General features: G+C 42.1%; 1 protein-coding gene across 8 annotated transcripts in view; it reads right to left on the reverse strand.

Moving 5' to 3' along the window:
- The window catches only part of sulf1 (sulfatase 1), a 66,403-nt gene extending 52,633 nt beyond the window's left edge, over positions 1 to 13,770 (reverse strand). For 2 of the 8 annotated variants that reach the window (XM_077508642.1, XM_077508637.1), the window contains exons 1-4: positions 11,553 to 13,753; positions 10,912 to 10,993; positions 10,761 to 10,838; positions 10,607 to 10,671 (exon numbers count right to left, since the gene is read on the reverse strand). The gene's annotated coding sequence lies outside the window, so the exon portion shown is untranslated. Of the gene's footprint in view, positions 1 to 10,606; positions 10,839 to 10,911; positions 10,994 to 11,552 lie in introns of all 8 variants that reach the window. The other 6 variants (XM_077508638.1, XM_077508640.1, XM_077508639.1 and 3 more) reach the window with 6 other exon arrangements.
- Between the last annotated feature and the right edge of the window lie 4,071 nt (positions 13,771 to 17,841).

Consider the following 17,841-nt stretch of genomic DNA (forward strand, 5'->3'; position numbering starts at 1 on the left):
GGCATTTAAATAGAAGCAAGCTGCGGTTACCGTGACTGAAAAAAAAACAAAAACGTACATGTAGGCTACATACTGTATACATGTGCTGCACACAAGTGGACAGAACACCCCTGCCATTTTTCATTAGTACATGACACGCTGGGAGATGATTGGTTGACAACACTGAGCAAGGCACCAGGGCATGCTAGGAGATGATTGGTTCGACTCAGGTGGGTCGAAAACCAAGCAGACCTGAAGATACTGTTTCAAACCAGTGGGTATCATATGCTCAGACCAAGACATGACACAGGTGGATATTGGCCATAAGTCAAGAATGCAGATGTTTAAAAAAAAGCATTATGGTAAGAGATTACTTCATAACTGTGGAAGATGCCATCATGACAAACACGCTGCGAATCCCAGCTTGTGAGTCAAAACCGGTAAGCAAAAGAAAACTTGATCTTGAAGTCAAATAACTCCCCGAGGGGCGCAAACATGTTCAGACTCAATGCAAAACAAATCGACATATTAGTCGGCAGAAAATTAGCTTCAGATACCAAAAAAAAAAATACAATTAGTATAGTAGTGACTTGTCATCAGGTGGTAGAAGAGAACAGATTGAGAATAACACCGGAGAGTTTTTTTGTTTTTTTTTGGTCCGGCTGGAGCTCTCAGCTTCGGTCTCCCCAGACGCATACCGATCATTACTGACAACTGTGGCAAGTTTGCTCTGGCCGTCCATTGGATAGGAGAAGGTTATCAGATATCAGCTCTTGGTTCTGTGTGAACCAAAGCCCAAAGGCAAAACACCAAGTACTTGTTATAGCAAAGATACTCCAATCTATCATCAATGCGCACCCAGCCCTGAGGTAAAGATGGCGTGCTGATAATGGACAGATTCTGTTGTAATGGTTAAAAAATTATAGCCCGATCAAGTTGTTGCAGGATATTGACATTGGGAGACATGCAATACAAAAAAATAATAATAATTGGCAACCACGACATGAAATTCAATATACAATACAAACATGTTTATCAGACACCCAAAATAACTCAAGCCATACCTGAAGTTTGCTTGACGTTTCAGCCGTTTGTGAATAAACAATATAATTCAATGTCTGCTTCCATCGCAAATAATGAACATTGTGAGCGGCAGTGCAAATTATTGTCAGACATTTGCATGATTAAACGGCAAGGTCTGCATTTATACAGTATCCAACACCAGCATTGAATAAAAAGATATTTTATGATGCCTGCGTTACTGTGCCAAGCCCCATACGGATAATGTTAAATCTTAACCACTTGTTAGAAAACACTGTCAAAAATATGAACAATATTAGACAAGCCAATCTCTACACAAAACTCTATGAATTGGTTAAGTCAACATTTACTTGCTTGCTTTTTTGTTGTATTTCTATGTCCGTACTGTGTAAAAAGCAAGATTTATACCACAAAAATATACTAAAAATTATGAAACCACGACAATAGTTTTATGGGTCTGTTTTCGACTAGCCGTTACATTTTTTGACAATCTGTAGATAATCTACAGACAACAAAAGAATTGTTTTGGAACAATGTTATTTCCATTTCATCTCATTAATTTCAAAAATGTCAATTAATTGCGTTATTCTATTTGAAGTCCCACACTAAACTGGTTGCAGATCCTGCTCCAAAAAGATAAAAATGGTTTGGTTTTAATCATATGATTACATAAATCTGTGCAAGTGAGCCACACAGTACTATTTCCAGAGAATATTTTGGTTTTCTGTCAATTTTGATTACTTGGGCACAAACATGGCATTAATTCTTTTGCAAGTCCTCCCACCTAGTAATCCCTCTACCTCACCCAACATCCTTCCTAATGAGAAGCAGACGTACCAACTCTGCATCAGTTGGGAACGAACGTCTTTCTGTCATTTTGTACAAAGCCGCAGTATTTGTCGTCAAACCTTCAGGGGGTAAACCAAATGCGAGTGCTTTGAAACGCTGTCCTCCTTGCCTTCTTTTTTTTTTTTCTTGGTTGGACTGAGAAAAGAAGAATTTTCCTAGGCTTAAGAAAAAAAAAAAAAAAAAGGAAAAAAGAAATACACCTCACTCATCTGGCAGCTAAATTGACCATGTCTCATCCTTCAATACCTACTGTTCTCTTGGGGTCGAAAGAACTCCCCAGGTGCAATGGAGGATGCTTAAAACGCACACACACACAAAATGAGAATTTCAACATTCCAACTAAAGGAGTGCGGATTGGTCAGACATGCCCGGAGAGCCTTGGTCAACAACTTTACTAGCGGCACTCTGCTTGGGTCTAACAATCTCAAAACTACGGAAGCGTAGAGCTGCCAATGTGGGGTAAACATTTTTGGCTAGCGAGTATGTTCAAACGTATTGAAATACGTTCGAACGTACATGTAGGCTACATGCTACAAAGTTAGCATACCTTGCTAACGGGGTATTTGTGCATTCGTGAGTGAAAACAAAACTTTTTTTTTTTTTAGGCATTTGGGCCACATTACCAATTCATTAGAAAATTAAGTAGACAAAAAAACTGTTTATTCATAACTTTAACGATTTATTATGTCTGCCGTGGATGATTTAGGTTCGTCATTTTTCACCCCATAATGCAATGGGGTATTACACTTGCGCACTTGAGTACCCCAGCAATCGATCGGTGATGATGTTCAAAAGCATTTGAGAGTATGTTCAAACGCATTTGGGACTATGTTCGAACATACTTGCGACGATGTTCGAACATACTCGCCAGCCAAAAATGTTTACTCCACATTGGCAGCTCTACACTTCCGTACAAAACAGATTCCATCTTCACAAGTCAACTAAGTAAAACACTCAACTAAAAGCCAAAAGCTAACAACTGAAGTGCTCTCAGATTGATCAATCCATAACTTTGCAAATCCACAGCACAATGTCGCAAAATCCAACAGAACTTGGAATCGGCCCCAATTCCAAAGTAATTTGAACCATGCTTAATTCTCACCGTGTATGCCCAAGTCCCACTAGACACGAGTGAAGCCCACCATCTCTTTCAAGAAGGCAAATTGTCCAGATGGCCCCCCAAACTCTGCAGTTGCTGTATTAGCTTTCAAAAACATCCCGGCTTAGTTGCGAGTTAGCGTTTACCTGGGGCAGCGGGGCACTTCCCCTCAAGATTCCTGCGAAGCCGCTCTGATCTGTCAAGCAGAAAAAAAATAACCAGAGGCGACTTCAAAGGCCGCTTTTCAGAGTCCAAAATGCTACTGATGCTAAAAAAAGGCCGTCTTTATATGAAAATTGCTTTCATTAACGTTACTGGTATCCTTTGAGGTCAGCGAGGAAAAGGAAAAACACATGTTGACAAGCAAAAGTGGCTGCGAGCTCTCATCTACCTTCATGTTGTCGAGATTTTATTTTTGGGGTATTTAACAGTGCGGAGCTCGCCAAAAAAAGTTGCTCAACAGGTCTTTCAAAATGGAGTTGGAGAGCTCAAGGAAATAAGATTGTGGAAATTTGTGAGATGCTGAAAGACTTCATCTTAAGATGTAATGAGTCCAGAGGGATAGCAGAGAGGAAAAGGATCCAGGTCATTTTAGCCTGATAAATTGCAGACACGCAGGAAGGGAAGTAAAAAATAAATAAATAAATGAACGGCCAACAAATACATATCAGCGCGAGTGTACTGTAGTCCAACATTAAAGCAATAGAAAGACATCAGTTACAGAGACAGATTCAAAAGCCGCTCAATTGCAGGGGCTAATTCAAAACACTTAAAGTTGGAATGCGAAATTATGGGTCAGCTGCTCATTCACACCCTTCAGTTTGGCCTGGAAAAGCGTTCCAGCTGTAGTCAGGCTGCAATAACACACCCAATCCGCACCAAGGATATAGGAGCATGGAAAAGATTAGACATTATACATCACGGAGGAGGAGATGGGAGGTATTTTATCACGCTCTAGACCCGTGCTCGCAAAGGAGGGAGCGGGAGTGGGGGTAATCCAATCTCATGAAGCCTGTCCTTATCTCACTTGGGGATCAAACTCACTGGAGTGAGCAGTCATTTCTTGCCACGGCTTTGACAAACGGCCCTCTGGTGTGGTGCAGCCCGAATAGGAAAAGTTGTACAGCTCCCGTGGAAAAAATAAAATAAAAAAATCGCAGCAATGCTGTCATCTCAACTGACTTGGTTCTTGTAGTAACTTTGCAACTGAGGTGTTGAAAGAAAACCGACCACGATTGTGCAAAATATCCCAGGCAGGAAGTTTTTTAGCATACGTCAGCAGTTCTTGAAGATAATCATTTTCACTTCGATTCACACTCCGGGACGGGAAAAAAAAAAAAAAAAAAAGTGAATGTATGAAAGTCACTTGATGGCAGGGTTATTAGGTTAGTTTATGTTATCAGAGCAGTCAGGTGATCACCCTTTTGTTCCAAATCAGTAGGGTTACCATCTTTGATAAACAAAGTGACGTATCTGTGACACCTCAGATATGGCAGTCTTGAAGCAGGCCTGAAGCATCTGCACACCCATACACACAGTACCCCGAACTAGGGCTGGGCAATAAATCGAATTAATTCGATACATCGTCATGTTAGAAAATCGAATCGTTTTTGCTAAATCGTGGAAGAATTTTGTCTTCTGGATGATTAAAAGCTGTTCTTCTGTTCTGTTACATCCAAATGCTTTTATGTGATGTAATTTTGTGTTAAAACTGATCTAGAATCAGTATACGTTACTGGTGTCTGAACATTTTGCACTGGAATTATTTTTGAATAAATGAAACCTTCAAGTAAACGTTTGTTGGATTTATTAGGTTAAAATCGATTCAAATTGTAATCGTCCTGAATGACTGCAAAAATCGAGATTTTATTTTTGGGCCATATCGCCCAGCCCTACCCCGAACAGACAACCCACCGGCGGCCATCGTGGACTCCAAGATTTTTTAAAATGACAGCTCCACGCTACACGTGCTGCAAAGTAGCGCAGACCTCACAGCTGCAGAGCGCCGGGACGAGCTCAACGAAAAAACGAGATCGGAATACCATCTGCTTGTTGCGTCTCCTTCGGCTCATTATTCATACTGCCTATCGCCACGTCGTTGCAGCAGGAGATAATGTTCCCAGCACATCGTTAAACTACTTTTAATCTGACATCTCTAAGTAAAAAGCAGTGTGTGGCGGCGTAAGTTAATGCATCATTTGTAACACTCTGCCGTACTTTCACAAAGACGAAATCTTGGGAGGGTTAGACTTGAATGTAAAAACAGTAGACAAGCAAGTATCTTGGGACAAAATATGACCATAAATTGTCTGTCAGGACTCTTTAGTTGAGCAGGTCTTGATGCATTCTTGTATGTATTGAAAAACGATGCTCTGCAGCGCACTCAATTGGATCTCCACCAACAGCCGCATGGCATTCTCCAGATTCATTTGACAAAGCAAAGCCACTGGTAGCTCACAGTCAACATCTCTATTTGGTGGGCCAAAAAAAAAACAAAAAAAACTGTCTGATGCCAAGTCTAGCACGTCTGTTGATTTATGGCACCGAGATTCTAGGACAAGTAGCAACCTTGTTCTGCTGGTAGCTGAAAAGAAGGGGGCCTATGGGCCTCAGCTGGAGGGCAAAATGTCAAAAAAGTAGATCTATCTCCCTCTTGCCCCCAAAGACCGAAATATCTAAGTTCGGAAGTGAGAGACTGGGAGAGAGAGCGAGAAAGTGGGGGTTGGAACACAAGGGAACGAGAAAGCCGGTATTGTTCGGAAAAACAAAACTGCCCTCTTTCCTTTTTGACACAGATTCCTCCAGGCAAATTCATGTCTGGTTGTCAGTCATTAATCGTGCACAACAGGAAATTTATGAGAACATGTAAACTATTTCTATTGATAAACATCTGTGTTGTGCTGCCATGGCACAAGAGTGCCCTTTTTTTGTTGTTGCACTTTATACCTTATTGAATTGGCAACGCAACAGATGGGATATGTACTGCAATGGTAAAGACATTCTTTATATGAAACCCCTGAGGGAGGATCCTTTTTTTTTTTCCCCATGAAGTCCTATCGGGTACTGGGGGTAAGTTTGGCCATTTCTGAAATTGTACTTACGAAATGAAAAGGAGAGAGAGTAGTGGAGTGTATATAAATGGTGGTCAGTTGGGTTTACAGAGAGCTGCAGATGTTGTCAAGGTGGATTCAAAGAAACATCTGTAACGGGAGGTGCAGATAAACCCGATGAACCCAACGGTCCTGCCGAACAGTGCTGGTACATATTACAGCTAATCTCTAAATGCGTCAGTTTTGTTTATCCGTTTTCGTAACTGAAGCAAAGATCATCTACTATAAAGAAGCGTTCATAGAATTTCGAAATACAAATGCCCTTTCGGCATTTGCGCTCCGTGCTAGCTCTCTCTTAACAGCCTTTTGAAATGGTGAGTGCCTTAATTAATTGCTGTACACTAACCACGGCAGAGATGCATGAATTACGAGATTGAAAAGTGAGATTACAAAACCACAAATGGCTTGGTGGGGAAGGGGAGTACTCTCAGTAAAACGCAGGCGGTAAACTAATAGGCCATCATCACTGAAAAACAGCTGTTATGGCAGGTTTATTAAAAGGCCGCAGCAGAAAAAGAACAAAATAAAAAGGGGCGCGACGGGAATTCTCTGGCAAAACTGGCAATTTGTTGCGCTGTCATCTGAAAAGATCATCTTGCCTTAAGGTTTTATGACAGTATGGCCATTCTATATAAAGTATTGCAGAAGACATCTGGGTTCATCAAGGGATATTTTTCCAACAGTTCACAACAGGAAACAACAATAGATGGAGCAGATCCTCGCAGGTACTTGGTTGCGTTTGTTTCCAACAAAGAGCCCCTGAGAAGAACCAGATGTGATGACGGAACACTATAACCTGAGGGCCACAACCACAATCTGAGCCCCATATAGATATGAACGATACCACTTCGACGTAAGAACAACAAATGGCTACAATCCACTGCAAGCGGAGTCCAGCTACACCTGGTGAAGGCTTTTATGTTGCGATGAATCACTGCAAACATTTAGCTTTTGCTGTCCAATAAAAGCTGACTTAATTCAGAATATTTGAGTGCAGCGTTACAGGCTGTTCCTGTGTTTATTTAGACCCCATGGCACTACACAGGGCGATGCTAAACTGCCCAATAAATTTGAGGTGGAAAGGAAATTGAACCCACCTGGTGACATGGATGGTTGACATTATGAAAGGGAAAGACAGACAAAGTTGGAGGTCTCATACTATTTCAATGAGATGCTGGTGTTGCAAGGAAGGACTGGGTGATAACTACAATAGATGTGAACTACATGGTGAAACCTAAAGATCGATGGTTACCAGAGCACTGGATCATCTTAGTCTACCATAAAGGATCCCATGATGAACTATAACAACTGAATAGAAAGTTTTTCCCCTAATAGTCAACTTCGCCAACAGATGCATACAAATGGCTTTCCTTAAATAAATAAAGACTCATTTTGATCTTTATACAGGCTACTCATGTATTTATTTTGGACTCATATTTTGGAACATAAGACCAGGAAAAGTTGAGAGGTCAAGCACTTTTCTAAGTTTTCCCAACGAGCTTGCTGGTGTTGCAAGAGTAGTATAGGCCACGAACAACTAAGTGTGCCAAATAATGAAATATTGCCAGAACAGGATTTACATGATGAGCTGTAACAACTTAAGTGACAGCTATTTCGCTAATAGGTAGGTATGGTATTCAAAACAACTTGTGCAATGATTAATGGCAAAACAACAGCAATAATCAGTCTCAGTTGGGCTTTGAATTTAGCGACTCCCCATCAACTAAACGGCGCTGTCCAGACTAAATTGATCAGTCCTAACAAGCTGCCTTTGTCAATCGGCCTTCCCCTGTAATCAAACGCCCCCAAATAAGCATCCTTAGATGAGGGCTTGTCCAGACGGCATGTTTTCTTAAGGAAATGACTCGTAAATTAAGGGCGCTCCCAAAAACTGGCTGTGAAAAGCCAGACAAGCGTTCACGAGGGACCTGCCTGGTGTGGTTAGGGAGAAAGGCCAGACAGGCCGTTGGTTTCAGGACCAATTTAAGACTGTCAATGACTTGAAAGAGTCAAAAGAAAGAAAAGAGGAGTCAAAGAAAACAATCACAACACACTGGATGGGAAAGTATTTGGTAACAGTCATTTCCAATCAGTTTCTGGTAAATGAAATCCAGTCAAAGTACAAAGCCCGTTAACACGTTCAAAGCATTGTTTAATCACACGCAACACAATAGTCCAACAACATCTCGCAAGTGCCTTCAGAGCCTGAGAAACACTTGGCCACTGGGACTAAGAAACTCGCAAGCGGAAACCCGGTATTTCCCCTTCAGATGTTCTGGAAACAACAATTCAAGGCGAGAGCGTCTTTTAACTTTGTTGAGCATGTGGCTAACGGGGAGAAATCTGCACCCCGGAGAGGAATGCCGGTAACCAAGAAGAAGTTGTAAAAAAACATAATAATAAATGTGCTGATGAGTTATGCTAGTGTTCGAGTGGTAATTATTGGCAAAGTTCATTGAGGGAAAACCAAAAGTGAACAGACATTGCGAAAGACTCGTCCTCGACACCCTCTAGCTAGCAACTCTCCACAGGTTCACGATGGATTGGAAGATTATTTTCACACAAATCTAAGTACATCCAAAAAACTGTTTCCAGATGCCAAAGCATCAGTAGTGACAAAAGCATTTGGTAATAGTCAGTATTTTGGGGACATTTTAGAAACAATTTTGAGTTACAATGCGTCCTTTGTTAAGAGTAATGGCGCAACAGTTCTTTTACACCTCCAGTCTTGTCTAATTGAAAACAGTCTGGTGGGGTTTAACACTAAATCGATGACAGTATGACACACGGCCTGGAGTGTGTTTGACTTGTGAAAGACTGGACACCAAAGAACAACTCAATTTTCCATTCACATTGTGGCCCCAAGAGACAAGAGGGATCACAACTTTTTAGTGCTACTGAGCTTTATGGGCAATCCCCAAAGGATGCTAGTTTATTTTAGTGCATTCTGACCCGCCGCTCAGACGGGCATAAAACCCAATGGAGTACATTGCGGGCTATCAAAAAACAAACAACACATTTAGCAGAAGGTACACGTTCGTGGGCCGACAGGAAGTAGCCATCGTTATAGAAAATGAAAGCACACAAACCCACCGAATCAACAAGCCATTCAAGCCATCTAAATTGTTGAGCCCATTTCCTAACACCAAAAATGTCATTCAGCGCAAACTGCTATAAAAATGTAGACAACAGTACATGACTATACCAGTGGTGGAAGGTCAGGTCCGGCAAGACCTAAAAGATTATCACAAGCAGACCTACAGTATATTTACAACCAGCAGGGCCTTGCTGGGAGAAATGGAACAAACAAGACATGAAGCAAGCAGTTTCTCTCACGGTCAGTTCACTGTCCGCGCCAGAGACAATTGAAAGGCAGAATTAGCATTTTATAGACCCGGGGTTAAAAGGAAGGTACGGCTGAGAACAAGGCAGGCAGGCGGAGGGAGAGGAAGCCAGATGACAAGTCATTGTCATTTATGTCGCCGTAAAAGGCGTAGCGGGTTGCAATAAAATAAAAAATGGACACCTGAGGGAGAAGGTTGATTGCCTGATGGTCAAAGCAAACAAAATAGACAAAATATGCAGGATTAAATGAAGCGGGCAAGTGAGGTCACCACTATTAAACATTGCAGAAAAATCCATTAAGCAGCGTAATGGCTTGAAGAGATTTTTCCACAAACAAGCATATTTGATGACCTATTTTACTAGAATAACCTTTTTGTGTTTGGGTTAGATGAAAATTCAACACAGAAGTACTTTTGGAGTATGGGTTGCTTATGGATGAAGAAATGACTGGTTGTGTTTTTAATTAACCCTTTGTTTCCTACCAATACATAGATAAACTAATCCTAATTGTGATTTTTTTTTCATAGATTTTCAAGCATATTAGGAGGCTTAATAGTATAGAAGCAATCATGGTCAATGTTTTAAACAGTGAAGACAGGAAGTCTGTGCACTGCGTGTTAAATCATCCTCGGCGTTAAATGTTTTTAAAGCGTCATTGTTGTTCTGATAACGAAATGGGCAGGTAACAACAGACTTATGATGCTTTAGGCACTTTATATTATGTGATTTTTATTAAGCAAGGGGGGGGGGGGCGGAGAAATGAATGGGTGATTTCGTTTTCAACGTATGAATGGACACCAAGTCTTCACCAAATTTCAACATGAATGACTCTGGGATCCCAATGTGAAGATGGAAAGTTGCGATATATAGCGAGCAAGCGCTATGATGGCAACACACACTGTTTCCATGAAATAGCTCAGTTTGCAGCCATTGTTGGTATAAGTAGTACACATCAGCGGTGAAACATTTTGAACTACGGAAGCTGCTAAAAACAATCCCTTTAAATAAACATGAATTCATTGGTAAAAGCCAGCCCTACATTTCACTTATAATTCCATCCATAATACACGTAGACTATGAGATTAAACGATGACCCCCACTTCCTGTTGCTACCATCTGTGTGTACAACTTAAAAAAACAAACAAACACACAGAGAAACCCTCTCAACTGGTGATATGAGTACCTGATGTTTATATGAATCTTAGCCGTACAAGTCCATGTCGATTTCCACACACCCGCTGGCTTCCTCTGTGAAGGGCCTCCAAAAAAGTAAATAAAACGCAGGACGGGGGATCATTTGGAAAAACACATACAGTATAAGCAAGCGCAAAGCTGACCTCCCCTTCAAATGCCCATCCTCCGACATCGTCATCACCGTCCCCCGCATGGTGTGCTTTCCTGCACTTTGTGAGGACCTGTAAACAAAAGGCACACACAAAGTCAGGACTATCTAAGCACACGTCGGCCACAACTGTACTTATCACTCACTATCATTTACTTTCAGCTCTCTTCTTCCTCATTCCCTTTCTCCCCGTCTTGGCCGACAGGTCCTCCCCCATCTGCTGGCCAGCTGGAGGAGGAAGAAGAGAAGGGGTGGGGGGGCACAAGGCGGTATATTACTGTGTCGAACTTTCTCCCATTGAATATGATCGCTACTCTGCGGGTCCCTGGAGGGTTCGCAATCAGGGGGCCAAGTCAAGCTGTCTGAGCTGGCGCATCGAGGGAAAACGTTAGTCTGACTTTACAATGCCCATAATGGTCACTTGGTATCAATTTCCTGAGACAGTGAATTGGTATCATTCTGTACAGTCTACTCAGTCCAATATGCTCAACTATGGTAGCAAATGTGTCATTATTAAACAGCTGTATAAGTAGTTAAAAATGTTTAAATGTTTACAGCTGCCAGTAAAGTTAATAATCCAGCACCGTCAAAGACCTCTACTCTCTAATTCCTCGTGGCGCGCTCCCATTCCCACCCAGCTGAAGATCTTGAGCATTAGCATTAGTGTTGTAGCCTTAAATTTTCTTTCCAACAATTAATTTAGGCCAACAAGAACCACATTTCATTTCTAAGGGGAGATTATGCCAACGCAACATAGACATAGACATAAAAGATTTGTTTGACTTACTTAATTTCAGTTGACTTCAGTCTCTGGCCACTGTCTTTCCTTGACTGGACTTTCTTCTTTGTTCAGACGTGTGTGTGTGTGTGGGTGTGTGTGTAATTGTGCTGATTTTATATGTCTGTTGTGTGTGTATGCGTGCACAAGGTCATCAAATCCAAATACGATTATCAAAATCAACTGTAGCCACTAAATCAAATCAAACAAAACAGCCCGTAGGCTGTGTTTGACAACGTTTCCACACTCCTAATCAGCGCACCTGGTTCAATCAACTGGGCTCTTCATGAGGCTGCGTGTAAAGGTGCTGTTTTAAATACACCTGGCCACTAGGTGGCATAATTCCCATTTAAAAAAAACATAAAAAAACAAAAAACAAAGTTAAATTCAACAAGATATTGGCTCCAACAATTAGCAACATTAGCTTTGAAGGCTACCAACACAAGATACAGTACGCTGTCAGACACCAAATAGAAACATTTCTTGAGCATTATCATTAGCAACATTAGCTATAGTGGCTACCAACACAAGAGTACAGTAAGTTGTCACACTGTCTAGAAAAGTTTCATAGCAATATTAGCTTTGAAGACTACCAACACAAGATGGAGTACAGTATTCTGTCAGACTCTGTCTAGAAATGTTTCTTGAGCATTAGCAACATTTGCTTTGAAGGCTACCAACACAAGATGGAGTACAGTACGCTGTCAGACTCCGTCTAGAAACGTTTCCAGACTTGTGTCGCTGAGGCATCCTTCGGTGAACTTTCACCTTCCGGTGTGCTACACCTGTCAGCAAGTCACAACTGCTCTGTGGGATCACAGACGCCACCCTAAACACTTTCAGACTCACACTTGTGATACATGAACCTCCATCACCTGGCACAACAACTCAACCGCGGGCACATGTAGACTTTTAGGCACCAATCGAAAAGTTACATTTACTAAAATGGCTTTTTACTCGTTTTCGGGGAACTTTCAAAAAGTGATGACTTTGGAGCCTGTACAGTTTTTCAAAAGATTCCAAACATAATTGCCCGCAATGGGACATTTTTTATTGAAACAGATTGGAGGTTCCACTGTATAGGTTCAGTATAGACCAGGGTATTGTATACTTCAAGTTCTTTTCTCGGAAAATATCAGGGATGCACTTGGTTCCCACAAGAAGACGTAGAGGGAAGCAAATATGGAGGGGAAACAAAGCCAGATGATTTCTTAAGTCGGGGGGGCTTTGAAGTTTTATGGCTGCCTCGAGAGGTCAAGGCCTGGACTCAGCTGATTTGTATTGGACCCAGCGCTACTGCTATATCAACCTACCACATAGCCGTGCTTGTGATTAGCGGGTGACTGGGTTCAACGGTATCCAAAAAAAGCTGTTTTTAAGACAACTCGCATTATACTGACCTCATCGCAATAATCCCTCCCGCCCCGCCTCCCTGACTTTCACTTCTCGTTTCACTCTATTCAGACATCTTCTTGCGTTCAACCGGATGCCTGCCTGTCCCTGCCGAGGTTTCCATGTCTCCCCAAACACGCAATGGAGTTGAGGTCAGAAGAAAAAGAAATTCAACCCCCCCCAACCCCATCTGTGTCCTCGTCCATTCTGCAGGTCGGGACGTGAGCAAACAAGTTGCTTTTGGCCGCCCTGGCAACCCTTTTCACTTTACACACTCCCACACACAGACACACACATTGCGACATCCTCTTTTAGCAAAGCCGTATTGCAAAAGGGGACTTCCGACCTCTAGAAGGAAAGCTGTCAGAGAGGGAAACAAAAGGAAAACAAACAAATACACAGAGGAACCTTTTAGGTCCAATACAATCCCTTTCTGGATGATTAAAATGGATTGTTTGCATTTCTAAAGACTGAAATAAAAATATACCCCCTAAAGAAAATAAGTAAACATAAAAGAGACATTTTATGGACATTTGACTTTTGGGTTTGTGGAGTGTCTGCACACCCATTACGTGTGAAAATTTAACCTCTTACAGTCAATGTTCCCTCCCCCCATCCTTGATCTGCTCTGGAAACAATTTGGGGTCACAATCGTAGCTACATGTTACACACTATCACATAAATGAGCCGAATTCACATATTTCCCGATTGTTGGATAATAGGGTCCGATTGTTGGATAATCGTCAGTAATAAAAAATGTTTACTATTTACCAGACTCTGTGATTGAGACCTGTTCTGATGTGTTCTTCTAACGAAAGCTAATAAGTAAGCTTTCTTCGTCTTTGTATTTTCTGACTGTATATGTTGCCCTAAGGTACAGTGCTGCCTCACACAGGTCAGTCTTGGTACTACAACAGAAATCTAGTTAAGGGATGGAGACTCCCAATTGTTAGTACAGATCACGTTTTATCTCAAGCACATCACACACTATGAGAGAAATAAGAATATTGTGTATCTTTCACATATTTAAAAACTGGTAAAGATTTTTTTTTTTTAATAAATTACTCTGTGTGTACCATGCCGAGCATCACAGTTTCACTGAAATCATATTAATCCTCTCAAGTGCTCTCATCACTTGAAATACTTGAGCGAAAGGGAAAATATATTTTAACATCACATTTTTACGGGGCTCAGTTTAACTGTTATCGATGTTTATCATCCATCACTCTGCGGGTTATTTTCCCCAAGTCACCTCCAGCCAGCCAGTTCCCATTCCAAGCATCACTCCTCTTTTTCAATTACACAGAACGCCGATTGAGCGCGATGGGAAAGTCGGGATCCTCGATCAGGGGGTTGCGGGAGTTTGCTTGGACAGATTGGACAAATATTTCTTTTGTGTGGTCGCCTCCACGCCTCCGTGCGGCTCTGACGCTCGCTGAGGGAGCGGGTCGGTGGGGATCCAAGCGGCACTATATCACGGTGGCTTCTCCTTCCAAGACGCAGGGGTGTCCCTCTGTCCACACTCCAGCACCTAACTTAGCCATCAATTACATTTATTGTGCGAAGGAGGCTAATAAAATAGCACGTGTAGGCTATATTGCATTTTTTTTACACCACATTTCTTTTCATAACTCAACGCTACAAGTGAAAGGTGATGAAAAAAGTAGTGAAAATGACAAAAGTATGCTAAAAGTCGCACCATATTTTCCATATGCTGGATGGAGTCATGGGTCATTTTGATGTCAAAGATGCAAATTAGTCACTACAGTGGACATAACATTGAAGTTGGCACATCCAGAGATGGCACATCCAGGTCAAGAAAGTAAAAACTTTTCTAGTTTGGCAAACGAAACAGGTGTTCTACTCAACCAGCAGGTAAACGAGCTCTGAACCTGGTCATGGTTTGCACGCCGCCTCACAATTCCAAGATTCTGGGTTCATATTCTCACAGTTTTGAGGTTCTGGGTTCCAATCTTGGCTCTGTATCTTACCGTCATGCTGTTTCCAAAAACATCCATGCTAGGTTCAGTGAAGACTCTAAATTGTCCATGCCTTTGAATGGATAAAAGTATGTCAATTTTTGATGAATTTATACAGAGCTATAAAAGAACGAGAGATGAATGGAAAAGGCCAAACCTAGCCACATCATCTGTGCCATCTTGTGGAGAAGATGGCCGGCACACTTCAACCTAATGGTCATTTACGTCAATACCAAATCTGCTCTCCCTACTTTCCTGCTCTTGGTTTCCAGGAAATGTATCACAGGAAGCGGCCTCGGGCCGCAGAAACCATCATTGTTTGGCTCATTGAAAAGTTCTTCAATTCTGGCGGTGAAAACCGGCGAGTCGACTTGTCACCGGCGTCGCTGAGAAACTGCTTAATTACCCACAAGCGACTTCTCTTCCTTCACTCACTCAGTCGCTGGCCTGGTCTTTGAGATGAGCCATAGTGTGGCAAAAAATAGCTAAAGTGATTTTAACGGGGATTTTCCAGACGGCCGCGTGGGACCCGGGATGACGCAAGGGACGAAGGATGTCAGAAAACCATTTAGGAAAGAACAACCAGGACAAGTTAGGGGGAGAAATAATTGAGTTTGTCTCTCTTCGGGTTGTAAAATGTTTTTTCCCTTCTTGGCGCTTGACGTTTGAAAACAGCCTCTGCAGTGGACATCTATTAAAAGACGAGCTTGATGTCAAGGTTGCGAATCAGTCATTTCAGAGGATGTCGCCACTCATTCGCTGCCATTGACGGCTACAGACGTCAAAGATCCATTTTTACTTAGTTGGCAATGACCGAGTTAGTTTTAGACATCTTTTTGAACAGCTATCCACTACTGACTAATGCACAAATTTGCCACTGAGAAGAACGCAGCTGTCCACTGCAGTGACCACTACAGTACGCACGAGAACTCTGAATATGATTACAGTACATGAGCAATCCCTCGCACGTACAACCTGCTCATGTAACTGCTCCGGATGCCAAAAGTTCTTCATTCCTTCCCAATAAATCACTGACTTTTTCTCATTGGCCCTTTGCACGACATGGTGAGCCGTGAGGGCTGACTGTAATGCGCTGCGGTAAATCCCTTAATAACAAATTTATTGTTTTGCACTCGCAGTGATTGACTGCGCTAAAAGCCGTGAGTCACGGGTCCAGAAGAATCCATCCCGTTTGTCCGTCAATACTTTTGCTTCATCCGTGAGAGGTTGAGCGGGTACGCCGAGCGATTCCATTTCCCGCTGTGACGATAATGGTGATGCGGAAAGTGACATCAGGCTTTTTTGGCAGCGGCTGCCGTCGACTGGGGGGAAGCGGCGTCAGCCAGATTACTGGGAAGTAAGCAAACGTGTAGCAACAATTAACAGGATACTTTTTCTCTTTGAAATGAGCTACGAGGGGAAGCCGAAACAGGTGCAAAGCGGCTGAAATTCATTCTTTTTGCGCGCCCCTCGAGATTCCCGGACGGCGCTTATCGCCGTCGTCATCACCATCAATCAATCGCCAGCCATCTTTTTTCTCCCCAACGCCGCAAAACAGTCTCCAAGCTAAAATGATTCAGTGTTATTCGACGGCGCTTTTACGAGGGATAAGACGGACGGTGTTATAGTGAGAAGACTCTCTTGTGGATCATTTAAGTGCTTGTTTCGAGCTAGCAGGCTAGCTAGCGATTGTGGGGCCAAACACAACCAACCTCACAATCCAAAACTGATTCAAACAGATTCACTGATCCTCCTACAAGAATTTTAGACAGCACAGCTACGGCAATTTCTTACTTTGCTGGGATCTGCATAAAAGTTGACAGGAAAATAAACGCCAGATCTTTTACCCCCAAAATGTTTAGCGTATTTAAATTATGAGGTTCCACAATATCTGGTGAATTTCATGCAAACGTAATTTTTTTTATCCCATGCACCTTCAAAGCAGTCACCCCAGATAAGTCTTGGCCTCTTGCACGAACAAGCTCACATCAGCAAGGCTCTGGCATAAATAAACGGCTGGCGTGAAGCAAATATTTTGGCAGCACTGTTTTGAATAATGCGGCGCGTAATAAATCACAGGCTAACTATGAAAGCCATGCACACATAACTTTATATGTAAATGAAAACATCAACGGGAGAGGATGTGGACGGATTGTTGGCCAGCGGTTTCGGAGACCAAGCAGCCATGGACGGTCGTTCTTTTCTAAGGAAACATCAGTATCACAGGCACCTCTCTAGTCCTTGTTTCAGCAAGCATCAAAGGATTAGTCATCTGGACAAAATAAGTATTGTTTCTGTTATGTTTAGTGGTCTCACTAAGTTTATTTTTGATAGAATTCTACTTCCTATTTTTGCTACTATTCCCTTTTGGCTTAATAGGGAAAACTGAAAATAAATATGTCTTGTAAATTTGAAGCATGTCAGAGAAGAGTGTTGTTAACAACCCTGTCATATTTGAATGAATAAAAAATAAAAAATAAAAATTGTAATGAGGTTTCAAAATTAAGTAAACACTCTCAGACAGTGTGGTCACGTCGCCGAAAAACAGATGCTACTTTTGCTAGCATCTTTGTAACTTCGATTTGGATCTTGTGAGTGATTGGTCGCCAAGTCAACTGCTACAATATCTGCTGGGGTATGCTTGCAACTTGTAATTGACCAACTTGTCTCACAAAGTTGACTGACAGATCTGAATTTTCTCCCTGTCCGCTCTCAAACTGTCTCAGGCCAGATAACATCACGGAGTGCCCATGAGTGGATTTGTGCATTTCAAACAAATACCATCCTTTGCTCTGATGAACAGGCAGTGAATTGTGATGAGTCATCGGACCCATAGGTCTCTTTGCCTCGCCCGACACGGGGTTCGTGCCAAGCCTTTGAAATGATCCCCAAAACGTCTGGAACGTCGACTGAGCTGCGGTCAGGAA

The sequence above is a fragment of the Festucalex cinctus genome, chromosome 20 (assembly GCF_051991245.1).
Source record: "Festucalex cinctus isolate MCC-2025b chromosome 20, RoL_Fcin_1.0, whole genome shotgun sequence".
In the NCBI taxonomy this organism is placed as follows: domain Eukaryota; kingdom Metazoa; phylum Chordata; class Actinopteri; order Syngnathiformes; family Syngnathidae; genus Festucalex; species Festucalex cinctus.